The 22,655-nt window shown below is 41.8% G+C and overlaps 1 protein-coding gene across 13 annotated transcripts in view; it reads left to right on the forward strand.

Annotated features, from left to right (window-relative positions):
• ATXN1 (ataxin 1) overlaps positions 1-22,655 on the forward strand; it is a 474,819-nt gene that overhangs the window by 285,398 nt on the left and 166,766 nt on the right. For 5 of the 13 annotated variants that reach the window (XM_086841784.1, XM_086841792.1, XM_086841760.1 and 2 more), the window contains 2 exons: positions 4,523-4,621; positions 13,834-13,916. The exons of 2 other annotated variants lie outside the window; for them this stretch is intronic. The gene's annotated coding sequence lies outside the window, so the exon portion shown is untranslated. Of the gene's footprint in view, positions 1-4,522; positions 4,622-13,833; positions 13,917-17,809; positions 17,968-22,655 lie in introns of all 13 variants that reach the window. 6 more of the 13 variants (XM_086841808.1, XM_086841847.1, XM_086841769.1 and 3 more) reach the window with 2 other exon arrangements.

A 22,655-nucleotide genomic window follows, 5' to 3' on the forward strand; every position in this document is an offset into this window, starting at 1 on the left:
TGCTCCATGCCAGTGGTGCAGCTGAGGTATGGGGTCATAAGAGGGAGGGATGAGGGATGTGGGGGCTGCCTGTGGAGCCTGCTCACCTTCTGCACAATTTCAGCAGACCTGGAACACAAGACAATTAGTTGCTAGGCCTGGAGATTGTTTAAATACAACTCAAATGTTGCATAATGTATATTACCTAAACTTTTCTATCCTTTTGGAATGCTGCCCCTTAGGGATAACTGGATACAAGAGCGTTGTACCGCATGTGTATAAAGGTGGGAATGCTCCTGCAGGCTGCTGCAGCCCTTGCTGGAGGTTGTGAGCGGCAGTGTTGGTTTGCAGTGCACTGGTGATTTTCATTTTGTACTCTGTGGTGGCAGTAGTGACCAGTGACTGTCAAGCTGTTGACTTGGAGCCTGCCTCTGAAGAGCAGGGACTCAGCAAAGCAAAGCTGGCTGTCAGCTGTTGCAGTGGTTCTTTGGTGCGCTTCGCTCTATAGGGAAACCTTGAGGGGCCTTGCAAGTGGGAAAAGATTGAAAGCTTGCTAGGCCTTTCTGCAGGTGAAGAGAGGTCATAAAAGTTATCTTTTTGGGATGCCAGTTGTTTTTTAGAATATTAATTATACTGTTTCATTTTTATGTCATTTTCCCTTGTTTTTCCCCTGTCCATTTTGAATCAGTTAGGACCTCTGTCTTTCTTTGACTATAAGTGCAGTTGTTGATATCCAAAATTTTATATTGATCTAATAAAGTAGTTAAATGAGCTGACCTTGCATGTACAATAGGATAGCTAAGTGAATCTATATAAAAGTTAATGTTTAACAGACAGCATCTTTGATAAAGTTACCAAACATTCTGTGAGCAGTGTTATAGTTATGGCTGCTTCCAGAGAAATTGAAAGCCTTCTGGAAAACTCATCCTTTGGAGTAAAATGTTTTCTGCTTGTTTCTGTTATGAAAGAGAATAAAGTGTTACTGTTGGTACTTGTTGGAATCCATTCATTTCTCATACCTTGTAGTAAATAATAACACTCCCCTTCCTATTTTTGAGATACTGAAGCATGGAAGTGAAAAATGCCTCATTTCATTATTTAGATATAGGCAAATAATCTTTTTTTTTTCCCTTCCCTTTTTCTTGAGCTATTTCTGACTGTTCTTTAGAAATTCCCCTGCACCCTTGGTAGATGGGCCTGAAACACAGGAAACTGTTCCTAAAAGTTCAGCCTGGTTCATATCTGAGCGTGCTGCCTCTCTTGCTTCATTGCAAATCCACATCAACCCACTGGTGTGATGACATGGAATGAGCTGCAGTCATCCATACCTTTGCTTCATCTTGAGCAATCAGGCTGGCAGGAGTAGAAAATTCTCCTCAGCAGCCAGTTTGATGCTTAGGAAACCTGATTTGGGAGTAAATTCTTGCTCAGATGGGGCCAGCCTTGCTCCTGTCCTGTGCCATGGGTGCTGTGGTGCAGGGTGACAGAGGAAGAGCAGTAGGACGTGCCAGGCTGGGTACCCCTGGCATGGGCCTTGCCCACTTGTGGTTGCCCAACTGGCAGGTTTGCTTAGGCAGAGCTCTTCATGCTCGGACTCATGGAACCTTGCTGGAGTTCAACTGAACAGTATAATTAGTACCATTTTAGCTCCCAGTCAGCTGTAATAGGTACCAGGAAGCTGCTTCTCTTTGCATAACTTACTAGGAAAGCTATTTTACTTTCCTACACATATGCCTTATATGGAAGAACAGGCTTTTTCAGGAGACTGCATGAACTGTATTTTCCAGTGTCACAAGTGACATCAAAATGCTTGTCCCAAGCATCCTTTAGGCCAGCCAAGGGAAAGTACTGCTGGGTGTGCAGGGTGCTCATACCTGAGCTCAGGGCAGATGTCTACTCTGGTCCTCACTGGTGTCAAGGGAGTTAGTGGTTGAACTAGAGAAGCTGATCTGGGCAATCTTCCAGCCTGAAGGATGTGAGGCAGAAACGTATGGGAAGAACTGTAAGTGATATGAGGGAAGCAGTGGGCTAGGAGAAGAAGGGTCCAATAAAATCAAGTAATAAAACATGTCCATAAAACTGCAGGACCTGAAGTTTGAAACCATAGCTCTATGCTGACATGCTTGGCACAACTTCCGTTTCTAATTTGTCTGCTTCCTTTGGGCTTCCTCTTGCCAGAGAGGTGGTCTGTATGCTCACTGTCTGCAGCCTGAGAGTCTCTGGTCTGCTCATGCCAGTGGTGATAGAGGACCACAGGGAGATAAGAGGTTTTTTCCCTGTAGCAGTCATTGCTCTTGGGTGGGTGTGCTTGGCTGGTTTTCCAGATCATAGACTTCAGGCAGTAAGGCATTAGAAATATTATAGTCTATTAAATGTACTGTGGAGCGTTTGGCTGCACTAACTGCTGCTTTTAATAGAGTTCAGATCTGACATTTTTGGGACTGAGAGGGTTTGGATGTAAACTTTGTTAAATTGGTTTTGAAAAAGGAAGTTCTTTCATGCTTTGAAGGGAAAAAAATATGAAGACAGAACTGCAAGTCTCTTCCTTATATCAAAGTTTTCTGCCTGAAACGGGAACAGCTCAGCAGAACAGTTTAAGTAAACATAGCCATAACTGCTTATCTGAGACATTGGCATCCTCTCTTCTTACTGTGTTACTTTTTTGTGGTATCCTGGCGTCTCTCAGTCACTGATGTGTTTGTTCTCACAGCACCTCCTTTGTAGGCATATAATTTTATGTCCATTTAATAATTGCCACCAAAATTTGAGGCTTTATCTGAAGAGCTTGCTCCAGGAGTGTACGTTTTCTACACCTCTACAGATGAGATTTTGGAATTACTGTCTGAACAGTCCTTCCTGCCTCCAGCTCTGAATTTCTCTCTGTCTCTGTTGTGGCTTCTTTATTTATTAAGCAGGGGGAAAAAACAGAGGCAACTGTTTCTGAGTCATCCCAAGTCTGTGTTCAGCCCAGGACATGATAAAATCTAGGCCAGTGACAGCTGGTGTACAGTTGTAGCCTTATGTAGGGGGTCAGTGAATGTAGTATAAACACTGGGAGATTTGCTGAAAATCACAAATGTATGTATGTGAGAGTGCAAGGAATTAGGTACCATGCTCTAAAGCTGGTGCCTGGGTGTAGGATCATTATTCTTCTCCTAGGTAGGAAAAATGCACCATATTGCAAGAATGACATATTGATACCTAACATTACAGTTTGGGTGGGTTTTGCCTGTGTGTGTTAAAATAATGTAGACCTACACTGGGTCTTTTATCCAGGAAGCATTGCCACATGCAAGTAACTTCTGTGCACTTCAAGTTCTTCCACTTCTTGAAATTACCATTTCTTGAAACTATTTCTACCATTCTACCATTGCTCAAAACTCCATTATTGAAATAAATTTTTGAGGTAATACTTTGCTCTTAAGGCCAGCTTCTAAAGAAACAAATTTGTTTTAATTTGTACATGAACAACAAGAAGAATGTTTTAGTTATAGAATGTAACTTTAGTTATAGAATGTAATTGTAATTTATTTGATAAATCTAGTAAAGTAAAAAATTCAGTGATGTTTCATAGAGTACTTCTGTGTGTTCTATAACATCTTCTTCAAAGTAGTGGAAGAAAAAGAAATGAGAAGTGAGAGATGCTTTTTGTAGGAATGAATATGTCTGTACATTTTTGAGGCTCCAATATATGTTCTTCCTCATTTTGGTTATGTTACGAGGAATAAAATCAATTAAAAGAAGAAAAAGCCTGCCTCTTGCTCAGTTTTGTTGTGATTCAGACAACAGTGCATCAGGTCATGGGAAGTGATCTCAGCCATATTTTTAGTTACAGTTTAGAAAATGATACTTTGTCATGAAATAGTGTCCAAAGTTTTAAAGCTAGTACACATGCAGATGTAAGTGTATTGTACTGACAGTGCCAATCTAGTACATAAAGAGCTTCACAACTGTTTGGATCTGCTCTTCTTTCATAATGGGCTGCAACTCGTTTACTAATGCTTGAAAGCATGTACACATCAAATAAATCTCTGGTATTTGGGCCATAGTGTACCAGCATTATGCAAAGGGAAGATTAACCACACTCAGTATTAAGCTACGATCCACTTCACTCTTGATTCCTCACCGTAGTAAATCAACCAAACCATCAAAGAACAGAATTAGTGGAAGAGTTCCTCAAAGAATAGATTTATTTCCATGTTTATTTGTATTATTGTTTAGAAAAGGGAAATCAGCAGAGAAAATCTGCCTGGAGCTCAGGGCATTATAAATTAATGAAAAGACATGAAGTGAACTTTTGAGTGTGGAAAACCAGCACCAGATGCAAATGCTACATATGGTGTGTACGGTGTTGCTGCAACAGCTGAGAGGCAACACGCCTGCTTTGACTGCTGCTGCTCTTAATAGTCTTTAGCAAGCATTATATGGGCAAATCTGACACAGAGTGAATTTGCAACATTGACTCAAACAACTTTCCTAACATGAAGCATCTTTAATGCGTATCGTTTTAGCTCTTTCCTGTTTTTACTCTGCTCTCTTTCAGTGAAAAGGTCAAGAAAAGCAGTAGCTCAGTGGCTGAATTTTTCTGAAGTGCTTTACAGCAGGGAAAGTGGGGAAACCTCTTAAAGTGGTGTCTTATTCAGTAAGTTAAACCTTTTTTTCTTAATTAATTAATTTTCTTGCAATTTTTTTTTTAAATCCGATGTATTTATAATCGCTTAAAAGTTGTCCCCAGGCAGGTGTGAAGCTCCTCCTCCCCACCTTGGCTTTCCCCCTCCCCCCAGAAGTAGTCTTTGCCAGATGAAACCTGTCAGCCCACTTTGGCAGATATGGAAGTGTGCAGCTGGCTCAAACCCTCCTCTAACACGACTGTCCCTCTGCCCCAGCTGGGGTTGGTAGCTGCATTCCTGTTCAGAGATCTGCACTATCGCATGTGCGCCTCTTTCTTCTGCACTTGCCTCGCACAGGTGTGCATGTGCACCCACACACTTCAGCAGTGCCCCGTCTTTGTCTTTCTACTTGGAAAGCCAACCAGCTGCATGATGAGAGGTTTTTTTGAGAGAAAAATGGGAACTTCTTGTGTTTTCCCCTACAGCAATACCATAGGTATATTGGATGTTGCTTGTTACCACTATCACTATAAGAAATAAAAGAGAGAGGACTGTATTAATTTCTTAACAGTAACAGACAGGGAGACACTCAGGAAGGTTTTCTTTAATGTTAGTGCTGCTGCCTTACATTGATTCCAAAAGAAGGTCAGGGCCTTAAAAAGTTTAATGCTGAATATTCAAATTTAATTTGTAGCATCAATTTAGGATGGCTTTTAAGTTTAACTAACCTTAAGGGCGCTAAGTACTTCCAGCTGAGGCCAGGAGGACTTTCAGCTGGTCAGCAGTTCTTGTGATTTGGCCTGATAGTACTTACTATCATTTCCTTGCACATCTGATATTTCTGCATTTTTTGTGCAGGTATGAGTTTCTTTGCTCACATCCTTTTATGCCTCATTTGCTAACTCTTCTGTTCTGGAAAATTGGCAGGATGACAGCAAGCAACTCCCTCATCCTTTTGTGTTAGGACTAATCCTCAGGTTTCTTTCTGATGTGTCTCCAGAAATATGTATTCAGCTGCGGCTGAATGCTGATTTGATTTGTAATACTAAAATGTGAACAGTGCAGATCACTTTCTGTCTCTTAAAAAAAATAAAAATCATGGTAGAGGTGTATATGAACAGTTCCAGAGTTTGAAACTCAGTCACATAAGATATGTTTCTAAAATACAGATGTACTTTGGCACATGCCAAAGTACTTTGCTGAATCTGAATGTTTGTCTTTGTTTTGTAAACTTGGAACTTTCCAATTAACAATTAGATGACCAATCACTTAACAGGTTATGGTATTTTAGTGCTCTGAATTGTGCTTTCGTATGACAGACAGATTTTTATTTTGATTTCAGATTATATGGTTTGTTTTTACTTCTTTTTTTTGCTTACCATATGATTTAATTAAAGTTTTATTGCAGTGATTGACAGTTGCTTTATTTGATACCTGTTTATAGACATTTATTCATTACTTTTTCAGTGTACTGATATTTGTCAGAAGAGAATGGTATTATTTCTTTTGTCAATGAAAATGAGGCTATAAATTACTGTAATTTTAGGATACATTTCTAGTATGAGCAAACAGTATTCCCTTGGTGAGTTTTCTGCTGTGGAAAACTAGGTTATGCATAATATATTTTAGAAAAGACCTGTATTCCTCTGAAGAGGAATGGCATTGTGCAGCTATTTGAAACAGAGAAGAATCTAAATGTATGTGTAGTCTCAATCAAAGTACAGAAGCATCTGCAGGGCTGTTCCTCCTTGTTCACAGTGGAGACTGGAAATGATTGGTTCTGGGTTCTTCTTGTGATTTTATTTATTTATTTTTCTGACCCCTCTTTTGTAGGACATGGGGTGAGGGGTTCAGCTTTGAGCACCTCGGTGCAGTCACCTGCCAGGTTCTTCCCATCCCTGCACCTGCCACTGGTGCAGGTGTGTTAGGTCCCAGGGTGACGATGCCCACAGTCACCAAAGATCAAACAAAAGTCACACAGATGTCTGACTTTGTGTTTTACTGACAAGTACAAAAGGATTTTGCAAAATTACGACTCGAGTAAGCTGTGGGAGTAGGAAGGATATGATGTATTCTTCCCTGCTAATATCATTGTGTTAACACTCTTGGCACCATCACTGAACTCCACAGTAACTTGTGGTGTACATTTTAAAAACGCACCGAACAGCATACACTGTTTAATTCTGTGTTCTGTTATGCAACAGAGCGTGATTGCCTCAGTGAAGCACATCTGCATTGCGAGAGTAAACTCTCCTGGGAAGCAAGTGCATCTTCCACAGAAGTAGGAGTGAGGCGTGGGTTGGGCATTGCTATTTTGGCAAGCAAAGGGAGCCAGTGTTGGAAAGCTGCCTCACCTTTCACTCTCCATGGAACTTACCCTTTCTCCCTGTTTCAGGCACCAGCCACTGCCATTTGCTTCTCTTAGTGGTGGCATGGGGCTGGGGATGTTTTCAGTGGTTGATTAAAGCATTTATCAGGGTTTTGGGAACCATGGTCTTCGCTATCTGTCTGGTTTATTTGTGATCCTTGAGCAGAATAGCCTGTTAGGGAGCAGTAAAGGATGCAATTTGGAAAAACATCTGGAAGAGCTAAGAAAACATTTTGTTTTTACTAAAAAAAGCCAAACAAAACCATACCTGTGTGATAGTATCTTCTTTAACTGCAAAGTTGGCAGCAGTTGATGGAAGGCATAAAATTCCTGTAATTGTTATTCTGTGTTTCAGTTTGCTTCTTCCAAGTCTCTCTTTTGCTGGAAGCAAAGTGAAGCTCCTGCTGTCTCAGTTTCTGCTGAAGTTCTTCCTGTCATCCTAAGCTTGGTTATCAACCCTCGTTTTTCTCCTATCAGCATGCATTACATTTTTATGGCAGTGTTTAGCAAAGACTTTCCAACAGTGCCTATGACAGTGTAATTGGACCCCTCTGTCTGACTGAAATTACTCCCTCTTTAATGGGGGGCTCTGGCTGCTTTCTAACACAGCTTTCTTTGAGGCAGGCTGGATGTCTCGTTAGCTGGTCTGTAACGTGGGTGCACAGCATTTCACCAGGCACTAGTCAAAGTAGTTATTCATGGTTTGCTGTTAAACTGCAAGTCTGGAGTGAGTGAGATTCCCCAGGGGTCTGTCCTGGCTTTGGTAATACTCACTGTTTTCATTATTGAAATGATTGATGGAGCAGAGAGAGCAGTAGTTAAATTTACATGGGATAAGAAGTGTGAAGGGGGGCTGCAGGCTCCTTGGAAGGCAGGATTAAACTTTTGAGCTGCCCTGGCTAACAGGAGGAATAACCTGGGGAAAAAACCCTGAAAAACAGCCAAGATACAAACATAGAAGTGCTACAGAGAGATAGAAATATCCAGTTGCATGAGACAGAATGGGGCTGACTCAGTAGTGGTTCTACAGAAGAAGGTCTGTGAGCTGTTGTTGGGCTGCGTTGGAGCAGCAGTTTGGCCTGGTTTGGTTAAATAGGGTGGTAAAAAAATCACAGCTGGTTCCCAGACCAGCAGAGAAAAACAGCTGTGACACGTCCCTCTCTCCTCTCCCATGGCACCTGGGCTGCCAGTGCTCTGCTGAGTGGGCAGCTTTTCTTTTGGTCGCCTGCCTGCTTCGGTTCTGAACCTGGAGCTGGTGACCGTGCCTTTAGGGAAGTGTCCCAGCTTGAATCCTCACAGGCCTGGTCCATGTGCACAGGACAGCACATCTGAGAGGGAAAGGGGTTGCAGACATGAGACTGTAGGTGTCATACAGTCATACAATGGTTCCCCATCCACATTCCTCAAAAAAGCACTGTTTTAGGGTGTGTAAAGAACAGGCACAAAATAAACCCCTCCACCCCATTCAGTGTTTGAAATGGCTTAACATCTAGTTTGGGGCACAACACAGTCAAGAGCCAGCTGGATGGTGTCCAGGGAGAAGGCAGGAAAAACGATGAAAGATTTGGAAAACATGACCTGGGAAAGAAGATGAAAGAATGGGGATTGTTTAGTCTACAGGGGACAAAGGCAGTAACAGACATGATAGTAGTGTTCAAGTATGTGTAAGGTTCCTACGGGGAGGAGGGGAATGAACTGTGCAGCCTGACTGCTTGGAGTCAGGTCTGAAAGAAATGGGCTCAATATGAAGGTGGCAAGACTTAGGTAAACATTTAAGAAGGCTTTAAGATTATAAGGGTATTTTGGTCCTGCAGTTATTTGCCTTTGAGAAAGCTGTGGAAGCATCATCACTGGAGGTTTTTATAAAACAGACAAACCTCCTACGGGAATATTTTGGGCATTGCTTTGGGGAAGGAGGTGGAATACATGCTTCTGAAGGTCGTTTCCCAGGAAATAATGAAGCTTTTTTTATATTTATTTTTAATTTTTTTTTATTCTGTGGACTTAGGTAATTAGGTAATTTAATAACCCAGCAAATAACTCAAGAGATAGTGGCAATTCATTATTGCGACATAGCAGTGGTAAATAGACAGTTGATTTATGCACAAAACCCAGTGATGATGATACCCTTCTGCTCTCTGTTCTAGTTTAAAAAAAAATCTGAGTAAGCTAATTTTACTGGAGCGTTTCAAAAGGCTGTTCCTGTAAATATCTTACTCTCTACAGAAATAGAGGAAGTGATGTTGGTTGACTTTGCTTATTGAAATATTGTGCAAACACGATCAGTACCTGTTATTGATTGTACATAGCACGGCCATAGTAAAGCCAGCAGTACTCTGTGAGGCATGGGAGTTAAACAAGATGTTGTGTTTTCAGTCTTGATGTCCATGCACTTGTGTGCTTCTTTTATGTGGAGTACGGAGCAGGCTGAGAAGCTTTAATTACCTCATTGGTGTCTATACACCAGTTACTCTCTGTTGTCTTAATGTTACATTAAGTGCCTAAAGAAATGCCTTGTGGTCTCCCCATGGATACTTTCCTCCTTTTTTTCTTCATTGGAGGATCTCTTCTATGACTTTAAAAGTTTCTGCAGATCCCCTGAAGTCTTTCAACTGTTTCTGCTATAGAACAAAAATTCACTTTTCTTTTTGAAACACAGTTTCCCTTGTTCTTGTCACTATGCATGACAGGGAAGAGGATGTCTCATGTGGTGCTGTGATGCATGAGAACAAGCTGGATGATGGAGTTGCTACAGAACCCAAGTTGGGAGGGCCAGTTTGCATCCAGGTGAGAGCAGCTAGGCTCCTTGTGTCCTGCTCAGTGCAGCCTCTGGCTTGACAGTCCTGAGGGATGTTTTGTCGCCCTCATCTTGGGCCTAGGAGCACTGGCAGAGGATGGTGCAGAGTCACCATGTGCCCAGCACGGATTTAGCAAGGCTTATTGTAATCCTGGCAGTATCCACAGTAACCCCAAGGAGTCAGACATCACCGTGCGTTCGTGTCCCTGGCGCTGCAGCTCTGGCCTGGCAGTGCTGTGTGTACGCCAGGGGACCTGCTGCTGAGCCACTCCTGGTGCTGCTGCACCTGGAAGAGCTGCCCTGAGCACTCAGGAGTTGCTGCTCATTACCTCTTTGCAAGAGATTCCTCTTCTTAGTCTGCTGCTATGCAGGTCTGTGTCCTGATCGAGTGTGATAACAAAATGAGGACACGTATTCACACGTGCACATATGTGCATATATTTTAGTCTCTTGCCTTTTTAAATATGGAATAGCAGTGTGCACTTGTCTCTGTACCAGTGTATCTGCTTTGCATCAGAAAACTAATGTTCTTCATGATCTTGAGTGTCCCATCTCATAAGAAATAAATCAGCACTGCTCTTCCTGTGGAGGTTCTTCAGGGGATTTAAATTGCTGGTTTCAATTGTGACTAAAATCAGCAATCATCAGCTTCTAAATCTTGCTTTGCATTTACTCATTTTAGTTATAGTCCTTAAAGAAGAAAATGCTTTCAGTACTTGAAATAATTTAATATATCTTTTTTTAAACTTTTACTACATTGTATTTCTACAGATGTTCTGCCACTAATCTCCTCCAACACAGATTTCTGTGGGCCTCTAGTTTTTTTATTTTTTTTAAAATCAGTGGTGTGCTTTCTGTTCACTGTTGACTAGATCAGATTTTTTCATGTGACTTGTATCAGGCTATATTCACATTAAAATAAACATTCAACAAAAATGCCCAGAAAGGAGATTCTGAAACATTTCTGCCATGCAGCTAAATGCTTCCTTAAAATAGGAGCTGAGAAATAGAAGGGGAGAAGAAAAAAAAAAAAATTCAACCTGTTTTGCATTCAAATTAAGTAATGTTTAAAAGGAACAGTTAATTGTAGTTATTAAATCAAATTTGGTTTTTTGGTCACAGTATCTTAGATAAGACTTTTGGGAATCATAGGTCTTGAACTCTTGCATTTCACTTCTGTTAAGAAATTATTTTAACTCCTGTTTCCTTACATCTACAACTTCCAGTTTCTTTTTTTTTGTTTGAACCAGCTATTTAACTCAGCCTGCTAAATGCACTGACATGACAGATACCCTCTCTGTCCTGGAAGAAGACTCTGCTGCTGCAAGCTGCTGCAGGCTGTCTGGCAGGCCTGGCTTAAGAAGTATAGTCAGTAACTGAGAGCAGTTTTGAGGTTTGATTTTCTTTGTGGCTTCAGCAGGAAACCTTCTCTAAATGTTGCTCAAACAACCCTGAATTTGAACAGTTTCACTAGATACAATATTTGAATGTATTATACATTGTCATAACCTAGTTTAGAGTATGTCTTAATTTACATACATAGGTGCATGAGAAGGAAATCACTTACATATTGTATGCAGAAGGTGGTTGGTGATCATCTCCACTGATCCCAGAGGGGGTTGTGTAGCAGACCGAGGAGAGGAACAGAGCTTGAGGCTTTGCTATTGTGTTCACATTCTTGGATCTTGCAAAAGTGACTCTGTCTTTTGGATTCATCCAGCTGTAAATGAGGAACTGAGACTGAGGAATGTTGAGAGATTTTAGGAATAAAGTTAGTAATTTTGTTTCTGATATGCTACATAATCTCTTCCAGGAACAGCAGTGATGGCTGTTGGTCCCATGGGCAGCAGCAAGCTCAAGGCACATATGGATCAAGTGTGATAACACTGATCACTTGTGGGGTCTGGCAGTTTTCTTCTCAGAGAGCTTTGCAAACACGAGCTGGAAGGAAAGATGCTGGAAAAACGGAAAAACTAATTTTCTTTCTCTAGTGTGTATAGAAAAGCCAGTTCTTGGAAACTGGGGAAGGAATCGATGATGTGGTGCTGAGATAAATCTTCAGAGATGGGCATGGGTGGAGTATTGGGTGCTTGCCCCTCTTCTATCTCCTTCAATCTGATTTTGGCTGTACATTCTTCCCAGCACTGCTCCTGGCCAGAGTTCATGCATGGGAAGAAGTTGCTGCTCGTGACATGTACTGTGTTGGTTAACTCTCAGCATCATGAGCTCTGTGCTCCCTCTCAGAGCTCATGTACCTCCCTGTACCTTTTCCTTCTCCTCTCCTAGCTTGATGCCCATCCTCAGCTGCCTCTGATGCAGGGTGTCACCCTTGCCTAACTGTATCTTGGAGCTCAGCTAAGAGGGTGCATCTGATGTGTCCTTTTGAAAGGTGATGCTCAGAAGTGTGAGTATTGCCAGGGGCTGTGGCTGGGAGATGAGGAACCTTTTTACAGAGATATCAGTCATGGTTTGTCATCCATCTGTCACTGATTAGCAGTTTCTGCACTGGGGGCCTGAGAGCCCTGTGGTGGGAGTTAAGGAGGTGCAGCACTGTCTTCCAGGCTGAGGTCGAGAGAGTCCTCACTGAGTCTGCATCTGAGTTCTGATCACAATTTGTTACTAATTGTGTTCAGGTCAGTCGACACTGTATGTCCACATGCAAATTGCACAGTGATTTCAGGAATCATCTGCAGAAGAAATAGAAGCACTTGCATCATGAATTCAAAGAAAATCACTAAGTGTGAAACCCAGCAGGAAAATGAGCATAGGGGTGTTTCTGCATGGTCAAAACCCTTCAAGGGCTAATGGAAAGATTAGACTGGGGGGGAAATGGTGCATCAGCTTCCATGAATCCTGTGCATTTATCTTTTGGAGGTGTGGTTTTTGTATTTGGAGGTTTTTTGGTTTTGTTTTTTTTAAACAGCTTGCTAGTGGATGCTATAATCAGGAGTATGTTTGTAGACTTACAAGGGGAAGGCCAACACAGTAATTTGTGGTTGCAGATTGATTCACTGGCTGCTACAGCCTGCGAATGGTGGGCAGGGCAGGGTGGATTCCAGGAGCACAGATACTTAACTGCAGGCAGCTGAGAGGGACCTTCTGTGAGTGAGTAACAAAAGGAGTTCCACTGCATGCATGCCAGAAAATATCAGCTATTGAAGCCTCTAAGATGAGATTTAAACTGTCAGGAAATAAATAACTTTACTGTTTTTCATACAGGCTGACCACCCTCCCCCTTCACTAATGTTCCTGATGACTGTAGGGGAGCAGTTCCTCTCCCTACTTCTTGGAATATACATAGTTTGGTTAGGAAAGTGCATGACCAAAGTGCAGAGCCAAGCTGTCTTGTCTGTGGGGCTGCAGTGAGATTTGGCTGTCAGTCCAGCTTTATTTTAGACAAGCCCTTGCTGTCGTTGTCTCCATAAAGCTGCATTTGAAAGCAAGGACTTGTGTAAAGAAGGAAAGTACAACACTTTCCTGTCTCTCTCTCTGCCTGTAATCTGTTACAACAGATCTGTTGCTGTGCAGAGTGTGTTAGGCTCAGCAACTGCTCTTCCTCGACTTACCTGTCAAATTTTGAAATCTATAAATAAGAATGTTTGGAGCAGGAGGAATAGACAAACTTTCTAACTCCATTGAAATGCTTGGACATAACATACATATTTGGCAGGACAGATTCGGGAAAGCAAACTCTCTCTCTATATATATTTATATTGCTAAAATATAGGGACTATCCCAAATAAAACAGCTGGTATGTCTATGTGGCTAAAGCAGATTTCCTTAGATTTATGCTAGTCATGCTATGAGCTGCACTAAAAAAGAAATTAAACAAGTCATGTTTCATCCCCTTCAGCTGCAGACCTTTGCCAAAGTTTGTTTCTTAGAAATTAGATGAACCTGATGAAGCAGGATCTCGTGTCTAAAAATAGAGCATTTTACTTTCCATCTTGCCCCTTACAGGCAGGGTATAATTTTACCTCATCCAAGAAGTGAGATGAAAGCTGATTTGAGCTTTGCCTTATGTTTGTCTCTGTACTCATTTGAGCTTGTGACAGAGGACCTTCATCTTTCCTGACCAGGTTCAGAAGTGGAGGGATCCTGACAGTGAGGAACCACCACTGCAGGTTGTTGATGTGGCCAGGGCAGCATTTGGATTTTGCAGGTAATGTGGCCTTTGCATATCTGCTACCCAAGAACACGGGGCTACATGTTCTGCTCTTGCAGCAAAACAGGGTTTGCAGCCCTGAAAAAAAAAAAAAAATAAAAAAAATAAAAATGAGGCTTTAAACGTGAGTTTTGCAAAGCCACCTGAGCTGCAGGTCCACTGGAGTTCAGCTCTGCAAGTAGCCCCAGCTGCCCTTTTGGCTTCTTGAGACACGTAGGAGCTGTCCGGGCGCAGCTGCCTGCGGGCTCTGCAGGTGCATGCAGCAGAGCCAGAAGGGGGCTGGGGCCATCCTGCAGCCGCCTGCCCTCGGCACCCACCGGGAAAGCCAAGTCTGACTCGCAGGAAGGGAGAAGCTGGCTGACGGCCAGGTTGAATGCCATGATCCCAGTGACAGCTTCCTTCCCCTCTTCTCTTCCTCCCCACCCCGATGCCTGAGTGGTTTGGAGGGTGGTGTCCCAGGCACTCGTCAGGGTGTGTGAGTGGCGGGGCGGTGCTGTTGCGTTGCTTTCTGTGCTTTTTCTTTTTTTTTTTATGCCTGTGGATCTGTCGGCAGCTGTTTGCCTGCTGCTTTTCTAACCATGCGTGGCCTTCTTTGATTCACAGGATGGCAAGTGTACGAGCCAGCGTGTGGCAGCTTGGCACGGCCGTTTCATTAGAGCAAAGAAGGCCTGTGTCCTGCAGGGTTGTTTTAGTAAAGACATGTCCCATCTGCTGCTTCTTATCACCCTTTTTATCTGTGCTGCTGACTCATGCAGTGTGGTCTGCTCAGCTCTCCATTGCAGTCACATCACACTTTGAGTTACCTTTACTATGACTCATGTTTGCTTTTTCACTTGGCAAGTGTTAAGCTAAAAACAACCCAGTCTTGTCCCTCTCTCGTGTGTTGTATCCTTTTCCTACCCTTTACCTCCAAGTCTTTTCTCTCTGTCATAATCTTTTCAAGTAAAATATTTGTACGTAAGTTTGAAGCTGTGTGATTTTGTCTTTCGTAGCATCTCTGTACTGTGCACCTCAAGCTAGTGAGATTGCCAGTCTGTGCTAAAATATGATAGTTCCTCTAAGTCACCATCACAGATGTGTTTGGTGCATAATATTTTTTTTGTTTCTCTGTTTAAACACATATGTGTTTATTAATGTGCTTGTGTGAAATTTTGCACTGGGACAACGTGTGCATCTTTGTATTTTGATATGTAGCACACAGATCCAAAACCCCTTGACTTCATATTTTATGTGCGCTTTCAAGCCTGTGTGTCGAGCTAATGAGACCATAGCTTGAAACCACTTGTGCTGAAGTCTCCCTTGCTTGCTTTTGGCCTATACTTTCAGAGCCAGGTTGTAGACCAAGGTGTGTGTCCTGTGTGGGCATCAGTAATTCATTTCACCAAGCTTGAAATCCCCACTTAAAGTGCTAGTGCATTGTTTTCAGGATGAAGAGAATGACTGAGTGGTGCTACTGAAGGCTTGCTATTTCCTTGCTTCAGTTGAGGGGAATTTTGCAAGTGATTTCTTTGTGGACAGATTTGTGTGCATTTGGCCCTTTTTGGTGCTGAGGTCCCTGAATCTTTTTCAAAGGCGAGCCTGGTTCATGTTTCACTGAGGACAGATGATTGGCAGAGGTTGCTGTACAGTTTAACTGATGTCGAGTTCTGTATCTTACTGTACTGAGTCCTTGGTCATGCCAAAGTTATGCCAAAACTGGCAGTCTGGTTGAGGTCTGTTTGCTCTGAATAAACCTTGAAGAGTTGTGCTTTTATAGTGCTGTTGTGATAACTACTTGGATATCATAAAAATTGGCCTAGAAATGAAGGAAAGAAATTCTTGGAAGAAGTTTTAGAACAGGAAGGGAGGGTAATGCAAGACTTTTATTTAAAAGAAAAACAGTTGTCCTCATATTCTTCTAGCAAACACCAGGCAGGTTTAGATTGCTGTTCCAGATTTTCTTTTCTAGGAAAAAAGTTAGACTTCTTTTTTACATCAGGGCGCACGCAACAGATGAGAACACATGTCTGTGTCTTCTAGACTTGCGTGTGGAAAACACTTTTCAGTGTTAAAACAGGTAAAGGTTTCAACATTTCTTCTGGTTTGTGTGCTAAACAATGCCTTGGACAGACTGGGGCAAACTTTGCTGCTAGCAGTTTAGCTTGAAAATACCAGAGGATATGTGGTAAGTGCAGGAGCTTTACCTTTCCAAGCTTGTGGGACGGGCAGCTTCTGTCTCTGGGCAGGCATGTCATGTCCTCTCCAGTTCCCATCTCTCCTTCCTGTTTAGCTTGAAAACTTCATGATTTTGTGAATTTGCTGTGGCTGGGTGTCCCTGGCAGTGTGTTGCCAAGCTTTGTTGGCTCCTGGTGTAAATAAATGGAGCTAATGATGATCACAAGCAAAAATATTCCATTGTTTCTGAGAAGCATCTCATTCTCTTGTGAGCAGTCCATAACTCCAAACCATAAATGTAAGGCACTCCTGCTCAGCATGTGGCATCTGACTAGGAGACAGGCATTGCTCATTGGAGTCCTTGACCCTTGGAGATTTTGCTTTTCCAAGCCCATGACCCTGGTTATATATACACAGTGCTGTCCTTTACCTGCTGCTAATGGTGCTGAGGTATGTCATGGGCACACGATGCAGAGCAAAGGAAATCAGGGCTTATGGGTGCTTGTGCCTCACAGATATGGGCTGCACCCTTGGTGGCATGTAGAAGTATCTCTATTTTCTGTTTCCTATCCTGGTATGAGGGGGGAAATTGTGGGTCTGCAGGTGACCAGTGCTGAGACCTCCTGCTCTCTACGGCAGGGTGGCTTTCCCTCAGCAGGAGCAAGGCGGTGCTTCCTGCCTCGGGACAAGCTTAGGTTCACTTTGCGGCTCGTTTTACCCATGTGCAAAATAGATGTGTAATGATACCTGCCTTTGATGTGGAATCCAGTCTTAATTAATTAATTAATTGATGTTCCCTAAATGCCTTGAGATCTGAGAATCACTGTGTATGCTCCAGAACAGCAACAACACTTGGAGGTTGGAGAACCATTTTTGCTCCCGTGATGAGGTTTCTCAAAAGAAGAAACTCCAGCTCCTCCTTCCCCATCTCCTCTTCCATTTTTTCTGGATGAAGTGATACTGTGCTGTGTATTAATTTTATGGCTTGCTCCTTCTGACTTCTGCCTAAATAAATAAATAAATAAATAAACTGATGTGCTTAATGCAGTCAGCACGTAGGGTGCTTGCCAAAGAATTTCTCAAAGCAGCAGAGCTGGGTTGCCAAATGTCATGTCTTTTATATAAAGCATTCTTCAGGAAGCAAAGTTGCACAGGGGGAAAAAAAGGAGAAGAAAACGTTATAAAAACTCTCACTGCTGTAAGAAACATTATCTTCCCCCACAGGGAGAATGTCTGGGCCGTGTCATGGTGGGATCAAGGGATCCTATTTTTATTTCCCCTCAAAAGGCCCCTCTCTCATTTCTTTTCTGCAGTCCCCCTCCCAAAGAGTAGCTCTTTACTGTGCTGGCTGGGGGAAGTGGATTTCAATTAGCATTCAAAAGCAGGGTTATGCGATGGTCAGCTTACATGTGGATTTTGCCAGTGGATTTTGGGTGGAGAAGAGGTTGTTTAAACAATGTCACTGTCAGAACATTTATTAGTACAATGTGATTAATGATTGAAGAAAGTCAACAGAATTTCTTAAAATATATTTATTTCAGGGAGCGTGGGGGAGGTAACAAAACTTCAGCATCAAAACAGAAGGCTGTTATGTTGTAAATGCATGCAGATCTGTTTTTACTGAGAAAGCTTATATGTACCATTGATATGTTCAGTTGTGTCTGTGTTGAGGAGTGCATTGTGTCAGCTCGGCAACTGTGAGCTGCAGTGGTTTGACCCTGGGTTTTCCCTGATAGGTGGAGTTTGCCGTGGGATCTGCTGTGTTCAGAGAGGCTCAGCATCAAACCCCTCTTGTACTGCAACCCACAACTTGCTGTGGGCTTGTGGGAGCCAAAGGTGCCCTGGGGTGAGGCAGCATCAGCCGAGTTTTTCCACGGGCAAAGGATGCTATAGGGTGAGTGAGCGACAAGCTGGATTGGGCATTTTGGGGGTCAGCATTGTGTCCCATGGGCTGTAGGCTGGGCATGGATGTCCGGGTAGCTGGGCTGAGCAGGGTTTTGCAGGGTCCAGTTTCAGGACCCTGTAGGGGTCCCAGACAGCAACTGGCTGCTGCCACTCAGCTCACCCGGCTGCTTTTTGGTAAAGATGTGGGAGGAGGATGAGTTTTTGAAATCACTTTGTGTAGGCTCATAGAATTGCTTCTGCTTATTTATGTACTCACAGTTCCTGTCTCTGGGTGGTTCTTACAACTCCAGAGGCCAGTACTTTTTCCTCCTCTAAATTAAAGCGTTGTTGTGGCAACATGTTGTCTGTAAGTGTCTGCAGGCCCTCCGTTGCTCTCAGTGTTGTGCACTAACTGGTTGACTTTTTAAGCCTGGCGTGGATTAGCAATGTAAATGTGGTCCATTTAATTGGTATCAATAACAGAGAGTTGGAGCTGTACTGAGGTTTACAAAACAGTGTTGAAATCGATTTTCTGAACTTCAGCCCTCTACAGTGTTTTATCTCACAAGAGTATTTAATCTGGTAGCATAATGTGTGATCATTTAGGCAGCAGTGCAGCCTTGCAACTCAATTCTCCCATGTTATAGCTGCAAATGACTGAATGCAAATTTAAACTATATATACTACTGTTTCCATCCGTATCTGTCACAACTCCTTTGAACTTCCGTCAGGGTTACTACATGGCACTGCAGAATAATTAACACAGTATGCATTAGCAGTATGTTCATTTGTCCTATATTTTGTCAGGAACAAATCAGCCCCTATAGTCAGATAAGCAGCAAGAGCTTCTGCTTTTGGATTCTTTGTGCCTGTATTGCAACAATGCAATAAGTTAATGGTAACTTTTTCAGTTAGTGGAGTTAAATAATTTTAAAATGTTGTGAAAAAAAAAATAATTCATCCCTCCTCCTTCTTCCTTTTTCCAGAAGGCAAATGGAAATTCTATGTGATGAAAAATCCACATCTCTGGATACGGTGTCAGTAGGGAAGTCCTCACCACACAGTTAATTGTGACAGGTGCTGGTGTTTCTTCTGAGATGTGCTGTGTCAGAAATAGGGACTCTTTCAATTGTACTTCTTCTTTCTTCTTGTAATTACACAGTTCTGCAGTCCTGCTTCTCTCCCTGGATTGCAAGCACTGAAATTTTCACTGCTTCTGAGTCCTCAGCCAAGTGTCTTATGTGTTGATCTAACAATGAGGGAAAGAAGGCTAATAGGCTAATTTTACAACTAATAGGCTAGTTTTACAGCCTATTAACAGGCTCAGATTTTACAGATTCTTTATGAATGCCTTTAAATTAGAGTGCAAGTGTAACAATTCTCAGGAGAAAAGCATTCTGAGCAACAATTATTGTATGTGTTTGTATGACTAGTGCAGTAAGAATGTAAATTAATATGGTACATGTTATATAAGCATAATTTTAGATTAATTTCTGAATTATTAAGTTATATAGTCTTCAGAATATATTAAATGACATTTGCATGAAGAAAGGTGATAGGTAACATGATAGGTAACCCTTCCATTTACACTTAGGCACAGATGGGGTCTGGTGATGAGAATGGGAAGAGCCTGCATTGGTTGGAGTTACAGTAACCTAAGTTTGCCATGTGCCCTTCCCTCCCATATTCCCTCTAGGTTTTTTTCCTTCTTTCTTTTTCATTTGGGAATTATTTCTCTTCTCTGTATTTTGTTTACATTGTCAATATTTCAGTGTTTGTTCAGGAGAGGCATTTGATTTTGCAGCTGACATTTATTTACAGGGTCACCTTTCAGTCTCTGTGTTGGATTGCCATTCCTTGTGGGCAATATTTCATGAGCAACATAACCTACTCTCTAAGAGATTCCATAGAAAATTGTCACTTTCTCTGAGTCCCCAATAAAAGGCAGATGGAAGCATGCTTTGGGCATTATGTTAACACTTTTGTGGGAGCTTATATTGTTCTTTGAGACATAATAAGCCTCCAAGATCATACTAGGTCAAAGGGTTTCTAGCAATGTGCTACTGTTGCTGAAGCCTGTAGCTCAGTTTGTGTGGCTGAGTTTCGAATGGTCAGCTTTCAGCAACATAACCCAGGGTAGATGTCTCTGCACATGGCAAGGGAAGTTTTGGAATAACTCTTTAAATGTCCCTTCCAACCCAAACCATTCTATGATTTTGTTGATCCCGTGACAAGTTTTTACTGCTATTTTTCTCCAGTGCAGTGATCATCTTTGCATATTCTCAGCAGTTACTCCTTTACTACTAGGAGCAGAGGGTACTGTGTCTTTGAATGTTTTGACACTCGCTGCTTTAGTTCTTGACTCACGACTTACGTAAGTCTCTTGAGTAGGTTTCAGGTTGCTATTTAGAGGTGATGATATGCTTCTTGTGGAGCAAGCATGGAGGCAAGGAGCTTTAGACAATTGTCTTGCTTTCCTTGTCCTTTTCTCATGATTTCTGGTATTTTTTTTTTGTTCGTGTGAATAGTCAGGGAATGCAAAAAGGGAGGAAATAGGTTTGTGGAAAATGCATCCTCAAATGCAGATGTAGGTACATAAATATTTATATGCAGATTTTAAATTTTGCTGGTTATCAGAGAGATTAAAAAAGAACAGAAAAATTAGTGGCCTTCTCTGGGTGAGTGGCCCCTTGAATATGAAATGTTGCTGTTAAGGTGCTTAAATGTGATTATAGAAAATATAAGTTCAGGTATTCAGATTTGAACACTTTACCATTATAGAAATGGGAAGTGGAAAGAGGAAGAGTTGGAAGGAACAAATAATACAGTGACTTGTGGGGAAGCATCAGATATTCAAAAACTGTTTCTCTGAGCTTAAATATTTTAAGCTTTCAAAAATCAACTTTCTGCACTAATTTATTTGACTTTTTTTCATAATCTTCACATTTCCCCTCCTTTACTTTTTCTTTATAGCTATCTAAGGTAGAAACCTAAGTGAAGTGTGGGGTGGGGGGAGAAAGCAAGAGACAGTGAGCATGATTTATGAGTCTCACATTATCAAGAATGTGGTGGGAGGGAGAGGGGATAAGATAAATCTGTGAATAATACCACGCGAAGAAGTTCAGAACATGGAACCACTCCAGGCCGTGAATGATCCTGTGAAATTTCATGCCTTGTTTGTGTAAGGCGGTCAGAAAGTTATTTTCTTCTTGTCTCTGAAAGAAAGCTGGCTCCAGACATCCTTGAAATCTTGTGGGATTTGCTGAAAATCATGGGAATTGGTAGCAAAAGTCAGGGTGAATATAACAGTTAACTCTATATAGATGATTATTTTGGCTCTCGGTCTTCATACTTCAAACCTTATTTGCATTAAAATACTTGTTAGACTTGTAAAATATCATTTGAGTCTTCATAGGATTTCTTGAAATTATCTGCAGGAGAAATACTAGGAGGATGTTCTTCATGAAAATTTTTGAGATCCTTTACACTGTATAAACTGTGTGTATACATATATATGTATTTTCATCAGAAGGATAAAACTTCTCATTGTGAGTATTTTGTTTTGCTCAGTAGCTTTCTTGTCAGATAGGAATGTGGATTTGAGATAGACTGTGTCTTTATCCTGGTATTTTATACCTGTTGTGCACCTGTGCAATACTTGTTTGACTTCTGAGTGAAATGCTGGGTGTGGTGGTAGGAGGACATATATTCAGCATTTTAGGGGTTTTGTAACATAAAACCTGAACTTCAGCATGTAGTTTTTTTATGTTTGCTGTGGTGGAGGCATTGCCCTGTGGTACTAGAACAACTTTCAGTTTTTTGATAGTAGTAGTGATCTTTGCTTGCCTTGCTATAAATATGCTGAGTGGGCTTTTGAGGGATGAGATTTACTGCTTACTTTAGCAAGTTCTGCAAACAATATCTGACTTAATAATTTTATTTTCTGCTTGTAATTACATATCCTTCTTTTTTTGGTAATGCCTTCAGAACTCCAGTTCATGATAAACTCTCAGATCATAATTTTAGGAATAATGTGTATCCTGACTGGTCATAACGAGGTTGAAATTCCATCTTGGGCTTCTGGTGTCATCACAGAACTTGGATGAAATTACAGCTTTAATTTATGTACTATGGGGGATACATTATTTATTACTGTGCATTAGAAAATGATTAATCTCTGCTTGTGTTGCAAGGCTACCCTACTGCTCTGAGTCCCCAGGAAGTGCTGAGACATTGTAGAACTTCTTGTGCAGATTACATACGGTTTTATGAAGCTGTCAGAAAGACCATTGCATTATTCAAAAGCTGCTAGGGGTGATGAAAATTTAGGAAGCCACTGTGGGTTTTTTCTTAAGTAGTAGAATTCCTACGAGGCTTTCATCTGCTAAACCTGAGCATTTCCTTACCTTTAGTTGCTTTCAAGTGTTTTGTTTCACATGAAGCCATGATCAGATAACCGGGCTGAGGAGCACTGTGTTTTGGGGGCCCTCGTTCATTAAAGCACTTCAACTGTAGTCAAGCTCTGCTGAAGATAATGGAAGTCAATCATGTGCTTCATCGGTCTTCTGAGTCTGTTCTATAATTTCTACTTCTCTGGTTGTTCATAAAACCAATTTTCTTCCTTTTCCTCCACTTTCCCAAATTGTGTGTGTGTGCATGCATATGTGTGTGTCCATGAATACAATGAAACTGCAGTGG

This window comes from Cyanistes caeruleus, chromosome 1 (assembly GCF_971803275.1).
Source record: "Cyanistes caeruleus chromosome 1, bCyaCae1.hap1.1, whole genome shotgun sequence".
Taxonomy (NCBI): Eukaryota; Metazoa; Chordata; class Aves; order Passeriformes; family Paridae; genus Cyanistes; species Cyanistes caeruleus.